The sequence below is a fragment of the Vanacampus margaritifer genome, chromosome 5, assembly GCF_051991255.1.
Source record: "Vanacampus margaritifer isolate UIUO_Vmar chromosome 5, RoL_Vmar_1.0, whole genome shotgun sequence".
Lineage (NCBI taxonomy): Eukaryota > Metazoa > Chordata > Actinopteri > Syngnathiformes > Syngnathidae > Vanacampus > Vanacampus margaritifer.
The window spans coordinates 27,011,165-27,032,592 of record NC_135436.1 but is presented as its reverse complement, the minus strand read 5'-3'; the positions used below and the strand labels follow the sequence as shown (position 1 = coordinate 27,032,592).

The following is a 21,428-nucleotide window of genomic DNA, read 5'->3' as shown; positions in this document are numbered from 1 at the left end:
AAAAGTCACTTAATTTTTCTTTATAACTAGCTAACGTCACAACTTAAAGCTACAGGCATCGCATACAACTCTGAACAGTAATGTTAGCACAAATGCTAAAGGCACAGCATGAGAGCTAGCCAGGAAAGTAATATTGGCAAAGTAGCTAATTTCACAATGTTAAGCTATCTTTCACGCTATAAGAAATGCACAAAACGCAGTTGGAACCAATGCTAACTAACACGCATAAAGCAGTGGATTTGGAGTGACGATAGCAACATAACATACGGCACATATTTAGCAATAAAAATGAATGCAAAAAGGTTATTTTTATTTTTATAGCATAATCGATTCCCAAAAATATTACAGAGTGACATCCATAATTATCACCAATGCTTGTGCTTATACAACACAAAAGGCATTCTGGCTAATACATCACTATTACCAGAAGTCACATCGACAACAATAACAGACAAACATTTTCCTTATTATACCACCTGCCATACAATGCAAAGTGGAAATTGTAATCAAAAATGTTTGCTAAGTAGCATTAGCACGAATGCTAGCACTAACACAGCACTAGAGGTGTCCAGACCAGCAAAATCCAAAAGGTATTATCATTAGTCTGCTACACATACATACAGATTTACAGAAAGAAATGAGAAACGTGTCAAGGAGTTCATGTGTAAAGGTTTTTTAGGGAGGAGGGGCAACTGAGCTGATGTATGTTTAACAAATGTTTGACTGGCACTTGGCTTAAGTGCATGCAGGCAAAAGAAAACATCAGTTTTTCTCAAGAAACTTACTAAATCTTAACATTTATCTTAATGCCACCAGTCCTCAAATGAGGCGTTACTTGTAAGGGAGGTAGCACCTTCTATTCACTTTGCTGCAGAACTCCAACGCAGGGATAGCCCCATCCATCCCCCCTGACACGGGAGAAAATAAACACACTGACAGGTTGCCCTCGGGGAAAGCAGAGGAGGAGAGGGGGGTTCGAGTGTAGTGGGGTGTTAGAGCACCTGCGGGAACTCCTCAAAGCACCATCAGCCTCCATGTGGGCCCGGCCCATATCCCTGTCCCATTGGCTAAACAGGGACAATAAAAGGCGATGCGGTGGAGCATCAAAGAGCCGCGGGGCAGAGGCAAAACAGGTCGCAACTGGTGCTCTTGACTCGGCTTCACAAGACGGCACAGACGAATGGAAGCCAACGACAAACAATGTGGGCCAGTGGGAATGAGATCAAATCTCCTCACCGCACTGACACCGACACAGAAACCAAATCCAGACAATTGTACAACACGATTTGGCACTGAAGGATAGGCCGATTTAAAGGGGATGATTTGAAGGTCACTCCCGGTGTGGCGGTCGACTAATCTGACCTGTGAACAGAAGGCGACCAGCGTGCTATACCCCGAACCTGCCCACACTCGCCCCTCGGATCCACGAAGGGAGTCTACATTCCTTAACTCAACACGGAGGCAAAGCCGGCGGAAAGGACAGATGCAATGATGGGAGATAAACGCAAAAACAAGGAAGACGGGAAGCCGGAAAAGGGGATGAGGGTACGAAGAGGTGAAAATTTGCCCAGCCTCAACTCCCCTCCCCACTCTTCAACGCCGTCTTCATTTGTCTCTTAGATAAGGACCGCGTTTGCATCAACGGCCAATAAACACACTGATCATTCAGTCCCAGCTACAGTTGCACGTCGAGTTTAATTAATTCCTTAACCCAGTTCGTGTGAAGTGCAATTACTATGTACTGTAATGCTTGTGTGACCAACCAACATCTTGTAACTCGGAAAACTCATAAGGTAGGGCATTTGTAAGGTTCCACTGTACTTCCAAGGAGGAGTCTCCTTGTGGCAAGAGACTCCGGGGGTCCATTAATTATCAGGATGAACATGGTGAGGCAGCCTGAGGCCACAGAGGAAACTAATGAGTAGAAGCACCAGGCTAATGCCGTCTGCTTCACCCGCTCAAAGAAAGAGGCGTGATTTGGAATCAGCGTAGGGAATTAGCGGCAGAGGAAGAAGAGACCTTTCTACAAGAGGGGAAAGTCATTAAACTTGTGGAGGGTGTAGGCAGTAGGAGGACAGAGAGTCGACAGTCGAGGTGGCGCAGGGGTGATAGGGAGGTTAGACTGGTCTCAGGGTCCAAAGACGCCACGGCAGAGACGTCGTGGCTACGATGCGGGATCAAGACGGAAAGAAAGAGGCCCCGGGGGATCAGACAGTCACATCCCACAAAGCCCTGTTTACCAAGGACACCACAGTCCCCCACTTCCTTTACCCCTATTCTGACACCAAGCCTTCCCAAAAGTGCCAGGGCTGAGACTCGGGAGACAACGCTAATTCCACCCTGAGGCTTTTTGGCCGAGAGAGCAGAGAGGCAAAAGAAGGGGAGGAGGCCGGCGAGACTGAGGCTGAATGGTACAGTATGTAAGGTTGCTCTTAATTGGAGATTGTTCTGCAATGTCTTGTTTCCCTTGGGAATCTGTGAGGGGGGCAAAACGGGGGCCGGTGGGAGGTACGCTCGTTTCCCAAGGTCCTCCGAGAGCCGGATTAGCCAACAGTGACGAAACTCAATAAGGGCCTCGGACACGGGAAACGGATCCCAGGGTATCGCCGCCATACAAGGCCACCTCCGGACCCTTTTGCAAAGTAACTAACAACCCGACACCTTTGTGGGAGCGCTCTGGGTCCTTCCAGCTGACTTCACAGGCCTTTCAGCCCACAGCGGGACGCCTGCTCGGACCAAAAGGTAATTCCGATGTAAGAGAGGAATGCCCGAGGGGACCCTCTTGCCCGTGGGGAGTGTTATAATACCCCCGACATGTGCCAAGAGTCTGATTCCCTGCGCCAGGTGAGACATTCCTCCAAGTCAGCCTTGACTCCAGAGATGATGGGGAAAAGGCGTTGATGCATGGGGAGGATCAAGTTTGCCAGAAAGTCCACCTTCGCCGGGGGGAGTAGGAATCTGTTGTGTAGGGCATGCAGTGATCTGATCCAGCTGCCCCGTCCCCCCCCCCCGGAACCCCCCCACCCTCCACCCGCCTCTCACAACCGCCTTCCCTCTCGACTCTCCTGGATTCCATCAGTGCACATGTCTCCGAGGCAACAAGTGGAAGACCACAGTCTCTGGTCAGCCTCCTCCTGAAAGATCCATGGCCGATGCCCAAAAAGTTGGAAAACAAATACAGTATCATTAATGTTTTTTGTTTTTTTTTTAAAGAAAGTAGAAAGAAAACAGACTTAGGGAGAAACTTGTGATAAATGGGTCTGTGTAGCGGATTCATGGCGCTCACATTGCGAGGCCAGGGGGAGAGAGGATTTACAGGATAGAGAACCTGCTCTGTAAACGCTCCGGTTGGCGCGCCAGAGCAAAAACAAACATTTGTAAAGAGGTTAAATATAATTAGTCTTCCTCACTGACGCACAAATCTCTTGCAAAAACCCAAACAGACCAGCACCCAAAGACAAATATGCATTCCCAAATAGAGTGCGCAAACGCTCCGTATAGTTTGTCTAAATGTTTATCCTCGCTGCTCTTGCTTGTTGTGCGCCAATCGAGAGATCACAAAACAAAAGCGGCTGATGTCAATAAACAGCCGCGTCTCAGCTTCCTGGCACCGGCTGAGAACCTCTAAGAAGTCCAACATGTTTCAGTCGTGGCCAAGAATAACAAGGCTTCACGACAACAAATGAAACATAATAACAGAGAACGCATGGTCTGGTGTAGCGCGTGCCATCTTTTTGTAAGCTGCTACTGTGGACCCCAACACAGACGGCGGCAGTGATTGATTGTCACAGTAGGCCATAATTGCGCGGAGCTTTGCCAACGGACCTCCGTTACGTCAGGCAGGGGGAAACAAACGGGCTTCTGCAGATATCAGAATAGGACGCAAAGAGGAAGACAGCAAAACTGGGATGAAACGGTTTACTGATAAACTGCAATCAAATACTGCAATAATGCTAACGGCAACCATTTAAATTGTTAATATTATTGCCATTTTTAGCACCTATAATAGTAGAAGTTGTCCCCGGCCAGTAAACACCACAACTGTGGAAAACTGAGACAGAAGACATGAACCGCAGAAGAGTAAAAACATGGAGGAAGGCGGCCCAAATTTTGGTCATTACAATCATCCCATGAAATTTTTCCCACCTTTTTTACCCTTAGGTGGGAAATATTTTGATGCATGATACAAACATGGGAAAAAAAAATGCATATAGTGATAAAGACCAGTCGAAAGTGAATAGGGTGCGGTTCCACCAGGCTGGAAAAATGAGTGCTTCAATACGTTTGAAATTCCAGTAATTTTGGCATCTTAATAGAGAACGCATGGTTTTGCGTATCTCGTTAACTGCTACCGTGGATTGCAATCAAGACAGCAGTGATTGATTGTCATAGGAGGCCAATATTCCACAGATTTGTGCCAAACAACCCTTATGGGTTTTGGCCTATTACACCCGATGGGAGCTCCAGCTCAGCCCAGATCCAGCAGGCCGCCAGGACACAAAAGTCCCAGTCGTCACTGGCCGCTCGTTTTGGCCTTAATATAGTCCTGCTGGTCCCCGCCAAAACCAAAGTCAGATGTGACTCTCTGGCTTTCGAAACATTTGAAATAGAAAGCTGCGGTCTCTCGCAAAAAAAAAAAAAAAGGCGAGCAAACTAGGGGCCTGCCGCCGAGGCATATTTAGTCAGGTCACTTTCGGGAATCTCGCAAAACGGGAAGATGCTGAGGATGCAGGAGAATTAAATTCCGCACCAGACACGATGAACCCCCGACTGTTCCCGATAATGACAAGGTATTTTTGTTGTGCGTCAAAGCCCGCCATTTCGCTCACCCTGGTCCGGCCCATGTGGCGCTCAGCAACATGTTCAACGCACATACGGCACATTACAACTCGCCAAAAGGCGCTCCCTCAGATGGTTCCAAGTACATAATAAAGGGTATTTATAGTCACTTCAAATAGCGAGGCTTAAGGAGGTGGCTTCACGCAGCTCAGACGAGTTTGCAGCCGGTTGAAGAAGACCCGTTTTGACGTAGACTTCCACGATCAGTTCTTGAGTTGTGTGTTTGTGGTTTGCATCCCCTTATCGGAATCTGTGTATATTTAGAGCGAGTCTGTATTTTCATTACACCAACAAGCAAAACCTCAGAGAAGAAGCAGACCTCCGAGCCGGGCCCGCGTCCAGCCGGTACCGCCTCGCCCTCCCTGCCTTCCAGCGGCTGTTGCAGAACATCTGTTCCCGCTGCTTGAAGAAAAGAGGCTGCTTGTTTGCCTTCGCAATCACTCCGGCCCATGTTTCTCATTTCATTTTTTTTTTTCGAAAGTCGTTACAGTAATCCCCCGCCAAAGACAAACTGAGCAATTGATGCCCCCTTTGAAAATGTCTACTATGTTCTCAAAACACTGACAAAACTCACCAACCAGATTACTCTTAAAAAATAATTGGCTTCCAGATGATTCCACTAACAACCACCACAATTACAATTCACATATAGGTGAGTTTTTCATCGAATAATTTTGGATAGTTCCACAGAAATAAACGTCTGTAGAGTCAAACTGGATATTTGAAGAGCATGTACTGTATAAACCTCTTGGAGTAACAATATAGCCTAGCATTGCACAAGTACTAGAGGTTAATTTGCTGGCTAAATTTTCTTAGTTTCCAAGCGGGTCTAAATGTTTAAAAAGTAGCATCATCGACTGAATCTCTTTCATGAAGCCCTCAGCAGGCAACTGTCACGTGGGCTCAGTTTTGAGAATGGCTCGTCATTTCCAGTACCCCCACCCTCAGCTCTTCCTGGCTGCTGGGTGTTGTCAATCAGCACCCAGAGAATCCTTGATCATGGGGGGCTTTTTTTGGCACGGCGCCCAATACTTACCCCCAACAGCTTCCACCCGGCAGGGGCCCGGGGGCCTTGATAAATGGGGGCCTGGCGTTAGCTAACAGGCAGCGCTTGGCGGAGAAGTTGAGGAGGTCAAAATGCGGGAGGCTAAATTTGAATCATTTCGCCATTTTGGATTCGGAAGGCGATTTGGAGAGCCAGTCATTCCCTATGTCCAAATATTATGACAGTGATGAAAAAAATCAGAGATTTAGCTCAGTGTTTTTACGACTCTCGGGACTTTGTTGAGGCAGAGGTCAACTCAGTGACAGAATGAAGTAAGAGCTCAAATAAACAAAAGAGCCACGCTTTGATTTAGGCCTTCGCTTAACAAACTGAGGGCCACTGTCTGGACATGAATCCGTTAATAATAAAACTCTTTTGTTAAAAACCTATTCTGGGCTCTCCGCATATTTGTATGCTCTTTCTGTACACGCCATGCTAGCGGGGTAGAAGCGACAATCAACCACTCACTGATAGTCATCTGACTTGACAGTGAAAAGCAAAGTCATGGAGGTAGAGTTCCAATAGGTAAGCGAGGATAGCTGTGGGGATGACGGCAGAGCGGTAAACCCTTCAAGAGGATGCAAAGAAAGGTCCGGAATGGTCAACTGCTGAAGAGTAGTGACTAAAGAAAAACAGTTGTTTGCAATAAATATATTTTCAAATGGGCGTATCAAAGTCAAAAATGTAATAAAATGACTAATAGTAAAATAGCAACTCGTATGTTTACAGCATCACCAGCATCCTCAAACTTCTGGTGCCTTTTTAAAGCAGTTTGTTAGCATAACAAGCAGGCTTGTTTCTAAACATATTAATCTAGCTTGCTTAGCAGGCTAACAAAGTCGGTTGGCATGACTAGCAAATCGTAATTACTAACATGCTTAGTAGGCAGCAGCTGAATGGCATACCATAACAAGCAAGTGGTTAGCATAACACGCTAGCAAGAGTAGCAGGTGACATATTTTGCTAGCTTGATTAGCCGGCAGGTTAAAGCTTAAAAATAAACTTTTATCAGCTTTCAGATGACTAAACGTGGTGGAGGTGCTGGGGGAAGACGCTAATAGCTATCGTACAGAGTAGCAGTACTATTTTGCTACGGGAAACCCAACGGGTGAAATTTAAAGTTCTTGTGTGGTTCTAATAGCGCATGTGTGTCTGTGTGAGCTCGATACCATTACACGCTCCCATTGAAAATTGACCACTTAACATAGCTCTGCCACAGCAACATGTGTTTGTCATTAGCGGGCACGCTAATAGTCAAAAAAGTGGATGTGCGCGCCCTTAATGGCATCGTTGTGCTTTGTTCTCGGACTGTTCGATAAGAGTCGGGCCACTAATGGCTTATTAATGTCCCTGCGAAAGTGTGGAAACAAAAAAAACGGGATTCCGGAGGGGGCCGCTAATAGCGGTGTTAGCATCACAACGCTAAAAATACGACGGACAGTTTAAATGGCCCGCATGTTTACGAATAATAAAAAAAAAAGAAGAAAAGAAGGTAATGCTGAATTTGACAGGAATTCCCAAAGGAGGTAGTCTGGTATAATTTTTCCGTTTTTGTTTCTAAAGGTGTGGGGGGACACATTGAGTGTTCCAACTTTGCCGAACTAATTAAGGCGGCGCGTAGCATAGAAAGCCTTTGAAAGGTTGCTGTATATGAAGAAATCTAGTAGCTTTTGCTACAACAGGGACTGTGGTGCCGACCAAACATGCAACGTCTGTCTGGTATACCTCTTTTTTGGTTTTTCCTTTAATTGGGGGGGTATGCCAACTCTATTGGGATTTGAAGTAGCTTAAAAAGCTTCTGAAAAGTTTTGTGAAAACAGAAGTTAGAACGATGTCTTACCGGGCAAAAAAACGAAACCTGCAGGTTTGCATGACAAAACAGGACGCCTTTTTCGGTTATTAATGGCTTTGTTTTGACATTTGTTCTAATGTTTGTGAAGTTTGTGAAAGGTGCGTTGACAGCAATGCTAGCTATCTTATGGAAAAAAAAACTCTTTATCTAGGTAGCTATCTCTAGCAAGGATTCCCAAACTGTTGTGTGTACAACCCTTAGGGGTACATGAGAGATGTTTTTAGTTAAGTTTCACGTTACGATGACCAAACATGATATCCTTAATGATATAAATGTCTTTAGCTTTATTTTTTGGGTTTGTTTTGGAAGGTGTGTGCAAGAAGTGTTTTTTTGTTAATTTTCAGGTTTGCATGTCCACAGGTCTTTATTGGATATTAATTAATTTTTATTTTTATTTTTTGATAATGTGTGCGACAATGAAGGCGCAAATAGGATATTGGTGCAAAAACAGTAATTATAATGACATTTTAGGGGGTAAAAATGGAAAGGAAACGTCATAATGAGGATTTCCAGGTGATTACACGCCACAAAAGAGCAACTCGACGATATCAGTGATCCCTGGAAAGGATTTGAAAGGCGTCGGAAGTGTCTGCTTGTCGCCCATTGACACCACAAAAGCAGCGGCCAGCGTTTGAACTCGGAGGCGTTTTTTTATGCACGGGCGGCCATGTGTGTCGCGCTGACGCTCCGTTCCCATTGGTTCTTTTGTTCCCCATCACTTGTTTGGAGTGTTCAGTTTGCTGACAAAAAAAAACATGAGAGTGGATGACCATTCATCAATTATCCGGCAACGTACTTAAAACTACAACAGCAATTATGTGAATGTGACATATTAATCAGCGACAAGAAAAAAAAATGAGACAAAACATTATTTTAAAAGCAATTTTTCCTTCTGGTGTCAAACTGAAGGCCTGAGAGGACAGAATGATCACTAGATTAGGGAAAAATATTAAATTCGGATGTAAAAACTGCCCCTATTAGCTGTGATAATGCAGATTTGACCTTAAAGTCAATCAAAAGTGGTTTTTGGACGCAGAATCATGTCACACACTCGATTTAAAACAATCAAAACTCGGAGCTGAGAGAGAAACTCAACATGTTTCTGCAGCAGATTTAATGTGGCGGAAATATGGCTCCCCAAAGTGTAACTCCAAGTTTTCTTTTGGTACAAAGTGATGATTCAACGCTGCATGTTTGGACTCTTTTTCTTTTTTTTTAATGTTGTTGACACCAGCAAGCCAACTGAGGACATAATAACCATTTTTAGACATGTTCTCTGGAGCATAAATACTTTCTCCTGTGTCTCAGCCACCTGGAGCTGTAGTAATCGGATGTCAAACATTTACAAGATATATATCTTTTTACAGGCAAATGATTTTAAAATGTCTTACATCATCATAAAAAGGCAACAAATAATAATATGAATAGCACCTGTGTTGTGTTTAATGACTGTATTGGTAAAATTTCATCCATCTTGTAATTTCAGTTAATCACTGCTTCTTTGCTCCATATTTCCTTATCTTCCGCCTGCTGAATATTATTTATTTTATAAAAAATAAAAATTAAATAATGAACACTAAAGGTGCCCAAAATTCATTTTAAAATGAAGCCACGCATCTTTTCAACCAACCGGAGCCTTTTCCCGGTACTTGTCAGAACTTCCCCCCCAGGCTCCAAATGCTCCTTCCCCGGCCACTGAGCGACCATTCTCCGGTAACTCGGCAAGCCTTCCCGGGTCCCCTAACCAAACTTTGACAGCGCCTCAGTGAACCTTCCACGGCCACTGCTAACATTCTCCGGTCACTCACTCAACAAGGCTTCCATACAACCGCTCTCTGAACTTTTTTCCCGGTTCTCGGTAATCCTTCACCAGCCACTTAGCGAGTTTCCACACGGCCCCTTCTCCGAACCTTCTCCAGCCACACAACAAGCCTTCCCTGTTTGTCTTCCACCATTCCTCGGTTCGATCACGGACTCTTCCCCGAACGTGTCTGCTCGCCACACGAAGGGGACTACCAGCGCCTCCGCCTCGCCGATGTCCTTACCTTTCTTCCAGGAGCGCTGGTTGCCGTGGGCTGTATCAGCAGCCAAGCGCATTCTCTCGGTGGAAAATCCGCGCGCGGCCCTCCATTCCACGCGGGCGACACGGAGACCACCACACCGGCGAGCGCGGAGCCTCTCAGCCCCGCGAAAGAGTTGCAAGCTCCGGGAGCAAAGTGCAAACAAACGAAGAAGAAGAAAAGCCGCAGCTGAGTGGCGGTGGATGGTGGAGCACTTTTCACAGGTGAGGACGTTATCCCACTGCGTGTATTTTGTGTTGAAAAACAAAAACGAACGGGGGAAATCCGACTTTGTTGGCTGCACACGCTCACTTGTCAGGAGCCGCCGAGCGGAGGTGGTCTTCGGCTACACTCGCACCTCTGGAGCCAATGTCGAGTTGCTCCGTGGATCATGGCAGCGGCGGCCAGGCTGGAATGTCCCAGCCCCGCTTGCACGCTGCTCCCACCCCGGGGGGGGAGGACGAGGGAGGAGGGACGGTGGAAGGAGGGAGGCGGAGAGAAGCGAGGTGGAATCTTGGAAGACGGCAGGGAGGGACAGAGAGGAGGAGGAAGGAGTTTGTTGCCCGCGTGGATTGTACGCGTTAACACTTTTGACATTGACCTGCTGCACAAAAACACACAAAACTGACCCAAGAGAATTGACGTCATCAAAAGCGTTTTCGTTTAATAGATAGATCGTGACATAAGTATAAGCAAATATAATTACAAAATATTATTTTCATATTCTTAAATTGCATTCCACTTCGTAAGGTACAAAGAGTTGTATTTGGGAAAGTAAAAAAAAAACGTATTCATTAGTATACTGCATGTAGATTCTTCCTAAAAAAATAAAACAAAAAAAAAGTATCACAATGTATTGTTCTGAATTATGATAGACTATATTTTTTACCATTAAATAATAAAATATAATATTATGAATTCGTTTTTTTACTGACTTATTATTATATTATATTATATTATATTATATTATATTATATTATGCAGTTATATTAATTTATTATTTATTCTTGTTGTTTGACATATTTTTATTTAAATAAATCTATTATTCTCATTTATTTTGTATTACTATATGTATTATGTTATTAATTTATTCATATGAATTTATTTCTCTCTAGTAAAAAATAACTCATATTGCTCATGTCACTGCATAATTGTTTTTGTTGTTGTAATAAATATATTTATTACTACCCTGCAATTGGCTGGCAACCAGTTCAGGGTGTACGCCACCAACTGCCCAAAGCCGTCTGGGATAGGCTCCAGCAACCCCGCGACCCTTGTGAGGAATAAGCGGTTTAAAAAAAATGGACGGATGGAATACCATTACCGTTAAATAATATAATCATATGAAAATATACTAATTTCAAAATACATATTGATTAAAAATAACACTAATGTATTCCTTCTTTATTTTCATCATTTGGTATTTTTATTTCTTAAATCATATGTTAAAATGGAGAAGGAATTTATTTCTATTTATTAAAATATGTTTACTATAGTTTGCTAATGTTATTATTTGCAATTATAGTAATATCAACATCACCATCATCATTATTATTATTACGACATGGAAAGCAATTTTTCCAAGTTGTTACTGTTATAAGGCTTAATTAGTCTCTAAAAGTGAGCAAATATCCAGTCAGTTAGTTGCATCAGTGAAAACCACACAATCAAATAGTGTTCTTGACCGGCCTCATTAAACTCTATGTGGGTGTGGTGAGGGGTAATTTTTTGGCACCGGAGCGCAACTGAATATGGGTTGGCGGGGGCTGTGACACAACCATGTGTTGTGCATATGGACATGAGTCAACAACATGATCACAGCGGCCATTACACATGGCGGCGGCGGCGAGTCGCAGACGGCAGGTGCAGCCTCGGTAGGTGCGATCCAGTCCAAAGGCAACAGAACAGCAAGCGGAAAGAAAGAGAGATGAAAAGCAGCAGAGGTGGAGGAGGAGGGGGAAGGACGCTTCAATTTGCCTGAATTCTGTCATGATCCCGTTACCGTGGCAACCAAACTACACAGGAAGTGACCTCAGTACTCTAGCTCACTCAGGACCTTCATGGATTCTTTGGCGGTAAATTTTTAGCCCGGTGGATTGGGAGTTAACAAATCTACCTCCCAGTCTAAATATGCAAAGGGACTGGATGGATGAAGTTTTGGTACTTTTCACAGACTCATACAAGCTGGCGCAGCATGGAGCATCCAAAGAAAAGATGTTTTACACCGTTGTGGGCGTGAACACAGTCGATCAAAGAAGCTCATCTCATTTCCTTTTAATGCCGCCCGAGAAGGACGCTGATTTTCCTTGATATGATGGAAGAAGACAATGACCGACGTTAAAGTCTGTTTACAAGAAACTGCAGACCTCCAAAGACGGACGAGATAAAGTTGCCTGTCACAGACCTGTGACGTAAGCACTTGAACACCACCTTCTGGAATGATTTAAAGAATATACGATAATAATACCAATGCAGTCAATGCATTGAGTTAAACAATGAACCAAAATCGCGTTACACTACCTGTGCCAATACTTAGACGTGGTTCCAGCAGGCGAAAAGTTTAGTCTACTTTCAGCCGCCAAATTGTCAGGTGCACGTGTCAAAGGAAACACCCTCAGCACGTCAGATCGCCCAGCATGGCGCAAAGATGAACCAAATTCCTCTCTCCCAAAGTCAGCTGGGATCAATTCTAGCTCACCCGTGACCCTAAAAAGGACCCCCCCCACCCACCCACACACACACACACACACACACACACTCCACAACCACCACCATGTTACATTAAGGGAAGTTTCCACAAAACATGAGCAGCCATTATCAGCTAGTTTGTAGTGGCTTACGAGGGGGGCGTGTTTTATGAGAGCTTCATCTTTTCGTCCCTCTCTCGGGGTGACGGGCCGCTTGGAGACGTCTGAAGTTTGGGGAACGAGGGGGTGGTGGTGATTGGACACAGTCGCATGTGAAAGGCCAGAGAGTCCACGGGGGAGCGGGGGTCCGCACACAAAAGGCCAGGGAGGGGCCAGCCGTGCAGGAGGGGCCACCGCTGGGAACCAAAGCTGACAGCACAAACACCGCCCTCACCCTCAACTCAGCCCCCACAATCTCAGCGGTATTTACTCACGTATGTGTGCCGGGACCTCTGACCCACATTTAACTGATAGGAGGCTTGTTTGGTCCATGTCAACAGATTACAACACTTTCATGTTGCGTTTGAGGACCTGCAGGGAAAACAGAAAAACCTCAAACTCAAATTATTTTTCTTAAGAGTTTGGTCATCATCACATGCAATTAGCAAAAATGCATCTTCCCTTCAGATAGTCCACTGGAGTGGCTGCTGTAAAGCGCCTCGTTGTCAGCCATGAGTGCATGCATGCCACAGACATAAAGGAGGCGATTAGGGCGGGGGGGAAAAATCTGCCGTGTGGATAGGGGATTGGACCACTTTAGAGCGCCTCGTTGTTGGCCATGAGTGCACACATCACGAAAAAGGCAGACAAGCAAGAATGGGGTAAAAAAAAAAATCAGACATGACAGCCAGTGTGAGGACAGAGACTTTGTGCTGCATAGCCGCTTTAAAGTGCCTTGTTGTTGGCCTTGAGTGCACACACGTCCCAGAGAGAAAGGTGGGCAAAAAGTCAGACATGATAGTGATCATGTGGACAGGGGCTCTGCGCATTGGCGTGGCCTTTTTAGAGTGCCTCGTTGTTGGGCATGAGTGCATGCATGGAGAAAGGTGGACGAGCAAGGATGGGGGAAAAAAACCTGATGTAACAGCCAAGCGTGTGGACAGGAGCTTTGCATTGGTGTGGCCTTTTTAGAGTGCCTCGTTATTGGGCATGAGGGGATGCATGGAGAAAGGTGGACAAGCAAGGGATGGGGGGGGGGGGGGGGGGAGCCTGATGCAACAGCCAGCATGTGCACAGGGGATTGGAGCTGGTATGGCCGAGTTAGAGCGCCTCGTTGTCAGCCATAAGTGCACACGTCACAGAGAGAAATGTGGGGGAGCAAGGCAGCGTGCGGACAGAGACTTTGCGCTGTCATGTTCGCTTCTGAGCGCCACGTTGTAGGCCATGAGTGCATGCGTGTCACAAAGAGGAAGGTGGACGAGCACGGCGGGGGGGGGAATGTCCCAATCCAACCAGATTTTTGTCTCATCGCCATTCATGGCATGTGAAGTAAGTAGTTTTATTATTACTAAGTATGATGTAAATCATTTTTCGTTGTCATTCATCATTAAAGTTGGGATTGTTTTGACATTTCCAGAGTGCTTGAAGCATACACGAGTCCATCTTAGGGTCTTGTGGTTTGCAGTGGATGCATGCGGCCCGGCCGTACTTTGGCGTGAGGATAACGAGCTGGCAAAGAGTGTCAACCAAGTGTTTATGAGCTGAGCAAAGCAGCACTAGCCCACTGTTGACTCTAGCACGCTCTCACCCCCAGCGCTATTAAAAGACACTTGGGGAGAGATAACGGGAACCCCCCCCCCCCCTCCCTCCCGTACCCCGCAACCTATACGCAACTATCAGGGGGCTAACAAGACAGTACACTACATAGTCATCACATGTCTCATGCAACATTTCTAAGTTAAAAAAATAAAATCATTTAAGTCAGTGTGGGGGCGGGTCAATGGATGCAAATTCTGGAAACACATTTTTTTGCTTTCTCTTACTGTCCCAAAACTTTTGCTCGTGAGCTGTGTTTAAAGTTGACATCATCATATTTTTCCACATTGACTCAATGCAGGTGAAGACATAAAGCTACAGTGTGAAAATGTCACTCTTTTACGGCGTACACTCAACAAATCCCTCAACACAGAAGCTCTGTGTGTATATATCATCGCACAGGACACAAGTGTGCGTCTGTGTGTGCGCGCGTGTGTGTGCTCGCACCGCTCGCCATCTGCTTTCTGCATCACACTATCCGTCGCGGACTCCACGGGAATTCCATCAGTGTGTGTAACGTCTCACTCGTTCGCACTCGATCAGAAGGAGCGGGATTGTCTTAGGAAAGTAGTAATACAGATCTCATTAGAGTGCGTACCTGATGAAGTGACTGGTGATATATATCTATATATATATATATATATATGGTTTGTCAGGCGATTCAAATTTTTACTCGGAATTAATCGCACAACGTCAATAGTTAACTCACAGATTTTATATCTGTTTTAAATTTACAATAAAATGTACAATATTTTTTCCCCTTGAGTTTTCATACTCTTGTTAGCATAAAAGTGGGGAAAAAAATATTCAACTAATAGAAATATGGCTGCATCTTTTAGTCACTGATACATTCATTTCATCACAATTCATAAAATTGAGTTAAAATTAAAAAGATGTACTGTACTGTAAAAAAGGAGTGTGATATTGATTTGCGTTGAGGTCATTTTTCTGCCACTAGATGGCATAACTGCGATTGCAAGACGTTGGTGACAGCTCAGTGCATTTTTCTTTTCATATTAAGAGCTTACTGATCTTTAACATGAAGTAACTAACATGAAATTCTGAGCATTTTTTTTAATATGTGCGCTCTTAAAGTGACAGTGACATATTTTTAGATTATGGTTAACTTCCACATTTCTTGACCGATTCCAGTCGTTTAAATTTTAAACTGTTCAGCTCATTTACATTTTTTGAAATACATTTTCAGGGACAGTGAGATACTTTTAGTTGATGTTCATTATGGTTAACTTCCACATTTCTTGACCGATTCCAGTCGTTTAAATTTTAAACTGTTCAGCTCATTACCAAAGAGTCAGCAGTCCTATTCAAAATTTCCGCGGGAATTTTTCTAGTTGTAAAATACAACTTGACCCATCTCCACAAATACATCCAATATTATTAAATTTATTACTGCTCAATTTTGACGTGGACGTGTCTGCTGCGTATATATTAGTATCGTCCTCAAAATGGCAAAGAGGAGGATTTGTGTACAACTGCATTCAGGTGAGCAGAGAAGAAAAGTCTTATTGTGTGCGTGGAAGAGCGAGAGAAAGAGAGTGTGGTTGACCTGTAAGAGCGCCGTGACTCTTTTAAAACAGCCACATGTCGGGGGTCCTGGATTGAACCTTGGCCCTCGCAGACACCGGGCCGGCCCCCAATGGGAAAGCGATTGTTTATTTAACTAGTCTTTTATGGAATAGCGAGTGACAGGAAGTCCTTAAAACAGCACCGGCTACTATTTATACAGTCCCCTTTGGGAGTAAACACCCTCCCGACCACCATCAACACCCCCCGCCCCCTTCCCCCCCCCTCCCCCAAACACCCCTACAAGCAGACACCCCGTTGTCGAGGAATGCGTCCGTTCACAAGCGGGCGGCCATCTTGGGAGCTTGGCTCTTGCGTCCCGTTGCCGAGGCAATCGTCCCTCACGCGGCGCATTTTCGACATCCCGGGCGGACGCGCGGTAAAAAAAGATGAGTAGCTTTGATTTGACAGAAAATAAATGGATGAATGATTCGGATTGAATTCAGCTCATTTCAGCGTGCATTCTTTCAGCGTCGTCAAACTAAAACCCAAACATTGGACGCCAACACAAATCTGTCACGGAGAAGGAATAAAAGCGGCGAGATATATTCTCGCCATAAAAAGCTGCGGATGTGCGCTCGGCCCTTGAGAACGCATCTGCTCCAGTCGAGGTCGCAGGCGAGGACCGAATCTCTGCTAAGATGCTTCGCCCGCGCGCGCGCACACGCGCACTGTCATAGGTTACACACACGCTCACACAGGTGGACAAACACACACACACGTGCACGCACACAGCCATGAAGCTGTCAGCGGGCATTCCCGTAAACAAGATTTCCAGAAGCCGTTCAGAGGACGGCATTCCCAACATGTCTGCCACTTTCAAGCCGTCTCATCATGTATGACTTAAATCAGCCTCATGCTAATGCTAATGTTTCTCTGGGACTCGCAAACGATGTGCGGAGCCTCTTGGGGTTGCGTGAATGATCCCTCCAGGTGGTACGCAACATTAAACGTTTATAGATGGAGTCTGGTATAAAAATTAGGAATGTTCGATACCACTTTTTTTTTTTCAGACCGACGCTAATTGAGTGGTCACCGATAACAGTTACCGATACCTCTAGTACACCCCCCCCCCCCAAAAAAAAAGACAGATACATTTAAAGAAAGATCAATAAATCCCAATAGAGTATTTTTCCTTAAAATTGCATCATGAAATTAATGGCAATTTTCTGTTCTAATTTCTATTCTATCGGGGAAGCCGATACTGATATCGACCACCGTCACTAGTACGATACCTTAAAATAAGGCTGGTATCGGCACCAATACCGTTACCCTGGTATCTGTATTCGTTTTAAAAAAAATCCACTTTTGTTAACAACAAAAAAAATTTAAATAATATTTTTTCCCTGCATGACTTCAATAGTTAACTCCCGATTAATCACAAAATTTATATCTGTTCTATATGTACAATAAAAAAAATTATAGGTTTTTATACTGTTGTTAACAAAAGTGGGGGAAAAAATGTTAAACTAATAGAAATAGTTCAAATGATTTTTGGACGTCTATAGCCGTCAATGGCAGAGTGAGTTAAAAATGAGTTAAAAATTTATGCTGACGAAAAAAAAATTTGTTTAGTTTTCGTTGACAAAATTAACACTACTCCCATCTGTGATTTATTTTTTAAATTGATTTTTAACCATTATAAAAAGCCTAAATGTGAATTGGTACACCCCTTCTGCACACACTGCAATAATGCTCATATTGGGAAAAATCACAATTAAGAAAAAAAATTGTAATTATTACACTAAACTTTCAGACTTTTAGGGCTCCATTTTTATGACGTCGTGTGCGGTGTGTGATGTATCTCTACGGAGAGGCGGGTTCGACTTTATGCTTGCAATTTCACAGACAAAAGCAGGCTGGCGGATAAGTGGGTGTGGTCACAGATGACTTCAATCATGGCCAATCAAAGTGATTCCTTTCATTCCCTTCAGACGTGCACTCAATATGGCGGAAGCACATCTGCGCACCCCTATTTCTAATCTAACATCTGTCAGAGTATCCAATTGATTAAAAGCGTTTTTTTTCCCAGTGCTTCTTAGAGTCAAAAGAATTTAGTTATAAATTTTTTTTTAAAAAGGATACAATGAAATACTCGCCCTCATTGCAACAGTTTGTTTGTGCGCTCCTTCAAATGTGGCACGAGGCGAGAATCGTAATCGCCAGCAGATAATCAGCGTGGAGCCACAAGAAAATGTCAACAAAAAAAAGACACTTTTTTTTTTTTTATCCGAGCAGGTTGCCGGGATCAGGATTGGGAGGGGGCAAGGGGGTGTGCAGTGTTTTGTCTGCGCGTCCATATTGCTGACAATCCGCCAAAGCAGAAGTCGGTGACAAGACACAAAATATGTGCTGGAGCTCGTCTAATCCCAGAGGTGTGATTTCCTCCCCGGAACAGGATGAGCTTTGTGGGGAAGATTGCGAGGCAGATGTGAGGTGAAGACAGAGACAAGTGATGTCTTCATGATGAGCTCCCGCTTTCCTTCCAGCTTCAAACCCCCCCCCCCCCCGCCGTCCCCGGCCCGTCCTTGTGCCACTGAGACGACGACAGGACCCGTGAAGAATCTGCTCGATCCGGCCTCCATAAATCGTTCCGGCCTGCATGGGACAGCTGGAAGGAGCCGGATGGACCCATCGGAGAGGCTTCGGTTTCACAAAGGGAAGAGAATCCATATCAGCTTCCCTTTTGTCCCGATTATGAGAGTCGCTGTCGGGTTTGACTGGTAATCGCCTGTTTGGCAATTTCAAGGTGGCCAAAAAGGACTTCCCAAATTTTGGTCTTACAAAGGAAAAACTTGGACAAAACTACCACTTGTACCCCTGATGCCTCTGAAATTAAATAGTTGTCTTTTTTTTTTTTTTTTATAGAACACTACCATAAATTCATCATTTTTAGAGAATAAAGTCGTAATGTTATTTTTGGTATTTTGTCAGAGTAAAAAGTCAAAGTGACTCAGCCAAGCACAACTAAAGTGTAACGTCGAGAAATAATTCATGTTGACGAGTCACACCGAGCAAGTGAGCGCCGCAAATCTACACTCTAAAAATAGTTAACCCAAGGTAACCCAATTATGGATCAAAAATGGACTGATCCACTTTATGGGTCAATTTGACCCAACTTTTTAGGTTGTTTTATACAAAATTACCCAATTTTTTGACCCAAGTAAAGGATCTGACCAATATTTATGAGTTGTTTTACGCTGAAAGTTGGGTCAAATCGACCCAAGTAGAGGATTGTTCCATTTTTGACCCATTGTTGTTGTTTTTTAAACCCAGCTGTTTTTAAAAGTGTTTAAAAAATAATAATTTTTTAAACACAACACTGCATTGTTTTTTAAGGTTCTGCGTATACTATAGTGTATTCTGTTTTACTGAACCACAAGAACATGGTGCGATTGTCAAAGAAGAAGTAGATTGCCACGAATAGCCATGAAAAACAGATGTTGGCATCTTTATATAGACTATATGTACACTCTAAAAACAATTGGGTCAAAAGTAACCCAATTATGGATCAAAAATGGACTGATCCACCTTATGGGTCAATTTGACCCAACTTTCTGGGTTGTTTTATACAAAATGACCCAATTTTTTGACCCAAGTAAAGCATCTGACCAATATTTATGAGTTGTTTTACGCTGAAAGTTGGGTCAAATCGACCCAAGTAGAGGATTGTTCCATTTTTGACCCATTGTTGTTGTTTTTTAAACCCAACTGTTTTTAAAAGTGTTTAAAAAATAATATTTTTTTAAACGCAACACTGCATTGTTTTTTAAGGGTCTGCGTATACTATAGCGTATTCTGTTTTACTGAACCACAAGAACATGGTGCGATTGTCAAAGAAGAAGTAGATTGCCACGAATAGCCATGAAAAACAGATGTTGGCATCTTTATATAGACTATATGTACACTCTAAAAACAATTGGGTCAAAAGTAACCCAATTATGGATCAAAAATGGACTGATCCACCTTATGGGTCAATTTGACCCAACTTTCTGGGTTGTTTTATACAAAATGACCCAATTTTTTGACCCAAGTAAAGCATCTGACCAATATTTATGAGTTGTTTTACGCTGAAAGTTGGGTCAAATCGACCCAAGTAGAGGATTGTTCCATTTTTGACCCATTGTTGTTGTTTTTTAAACCCAACTGTTTTTAAAAGTGTTTAGAAAATAATAATTTTTTAAACGCAACACTGCATTGTTTTTTAAGGTTCTGCGTATACTATAGTGTATTCTGTTTTACTGAACCACAAGAACATGGTGCGATTGTCAAAGAAGAAGTAGATTGCCACGAAAAGCCATGAAAAAGAGATGTTGGCATCTTTATATAGACTATATGTACACTCTAAAATCAATTGTGTCAAAAGTAACCCAATTATGGATCAAAAATGGACTGATCCACCTTATGGGTCAATTTGATCCAACTTTCTGGGTTGTTTCATACAAAATGAGCCAATTTTTTTGACCCAAGTAAAGGATTTGACCAATATTTATGAGTTGTTTTACAGATCCTTTTAAAGACCCATTTCTTGACTCAAAGTTGTGCCAAATTGACCCAAGTAGAGGATCGGTCCATTTTGTACCCATAGTTGGGTTATTTTTGACCCAACTGTTTTTAGAGTGTGTATGTGCACTTTAGGCATGTGTGTAGGTAAATGCACTTTACCTGCTTGAAAGAAAACCAAAGCGAGTAACCGCACAGAACAAACTGCTTCTAAAGAGGGAAATACTTGCAACAAAATCAATGGGTCCATTCATTGAAAATAATTGGAGGGTTATTAGCTAAATTACACGACTCTCCAAAAATATTAGAACAGTGAGGCTAATCCCGTTATTTTTGCTGCGGACTGAAAACACATTAATCTTATATTTCAATGTATTTATATCGAAGTTTTTTTACGATCCACCTAGTTTTCTTGTCGGCAAAAGTATTGAAAATCAACTCTTTATGTGTAAAGACAAGCAATTGTGAAGGAATCACAGTCATTGTTAGCCTAAGATAACATTTTGAGAGCTGTAAAGCAGGGATGTCAAACTATGGTCCTGGAGGGCCGGAGTCCTGCAGGTTTTAGAGGTTTCCCTACTCCAACTGCAGCTGATTCCGTCCGTCCGTCCGTCCGTCTTCAATTCCGCTTATCCGGGGTCGGGTCGCGGGGGCAGCAGCTTTAGCAGGGAAGCCCAGACTTCCCTCTCCCCAGCCACTTCAGCCAGCTCCTCCGACGGGACCCCAAGGCGTTCCCAGGACAGCCGGGAGACATAGTCTCTCCAGCGTGTCCTGGGTCGTCCCCAGGGCCTCCCGCCGTTAGGACATGCCCGGAACACCTCCCCAGGGAGGCGTCCAGGAGGCATCCGAACCAGATGCCCGAGCCACCTCAACTGGTTCCTCTCAACAGCTGATTCCAATTAACAGAATTATTATCAGGCTTATTCAGAGCTCGCTGATGAGCTGATCATAAATCAGCTGTGTTGAAGAAGGGAAATATCCAAAACCTGCAGGACTCCGCCCCTCGAGGACCGGATTTCGCCATCCCTGCTGTAAAGAAAGACATAACATAAGAGGTAGTGAGGTCACCAACATGAACAAAGTACAGACGCTACACTATAAGA

The 21,428-nt window shown here is 43.9% G+C and overlaps 1 protein-coding gene across 3 annotated transcripts in view; it reads right to left on the bottom strand.

Annotated features, from left to right (window-relative positions):
• The window catches only part of cdon (cell adhesion associated, oncogene regulated), an 86,080-nt gene that overhangs the window by 23,975 nt on the left and 40,677 nt on the right, over positions 1–21,428 (bottom strand). Inside the window, exon 1 of one of the 3 annotated variants that reach the window (XM_077565962.1) lies at positions 9,782–10,264. The exons of the other annotated variants lie outside the window; for them this stretch is intronic. The gene's annotated coding sequence lies outside the window, so the exon portion shown is untranslated. Of the gene's footprint in view, positions 1–9,781; positions 10,265–21,428 lie in introns of those variants that run through there. 3 annotated transcript variants of the gene reach the window in all.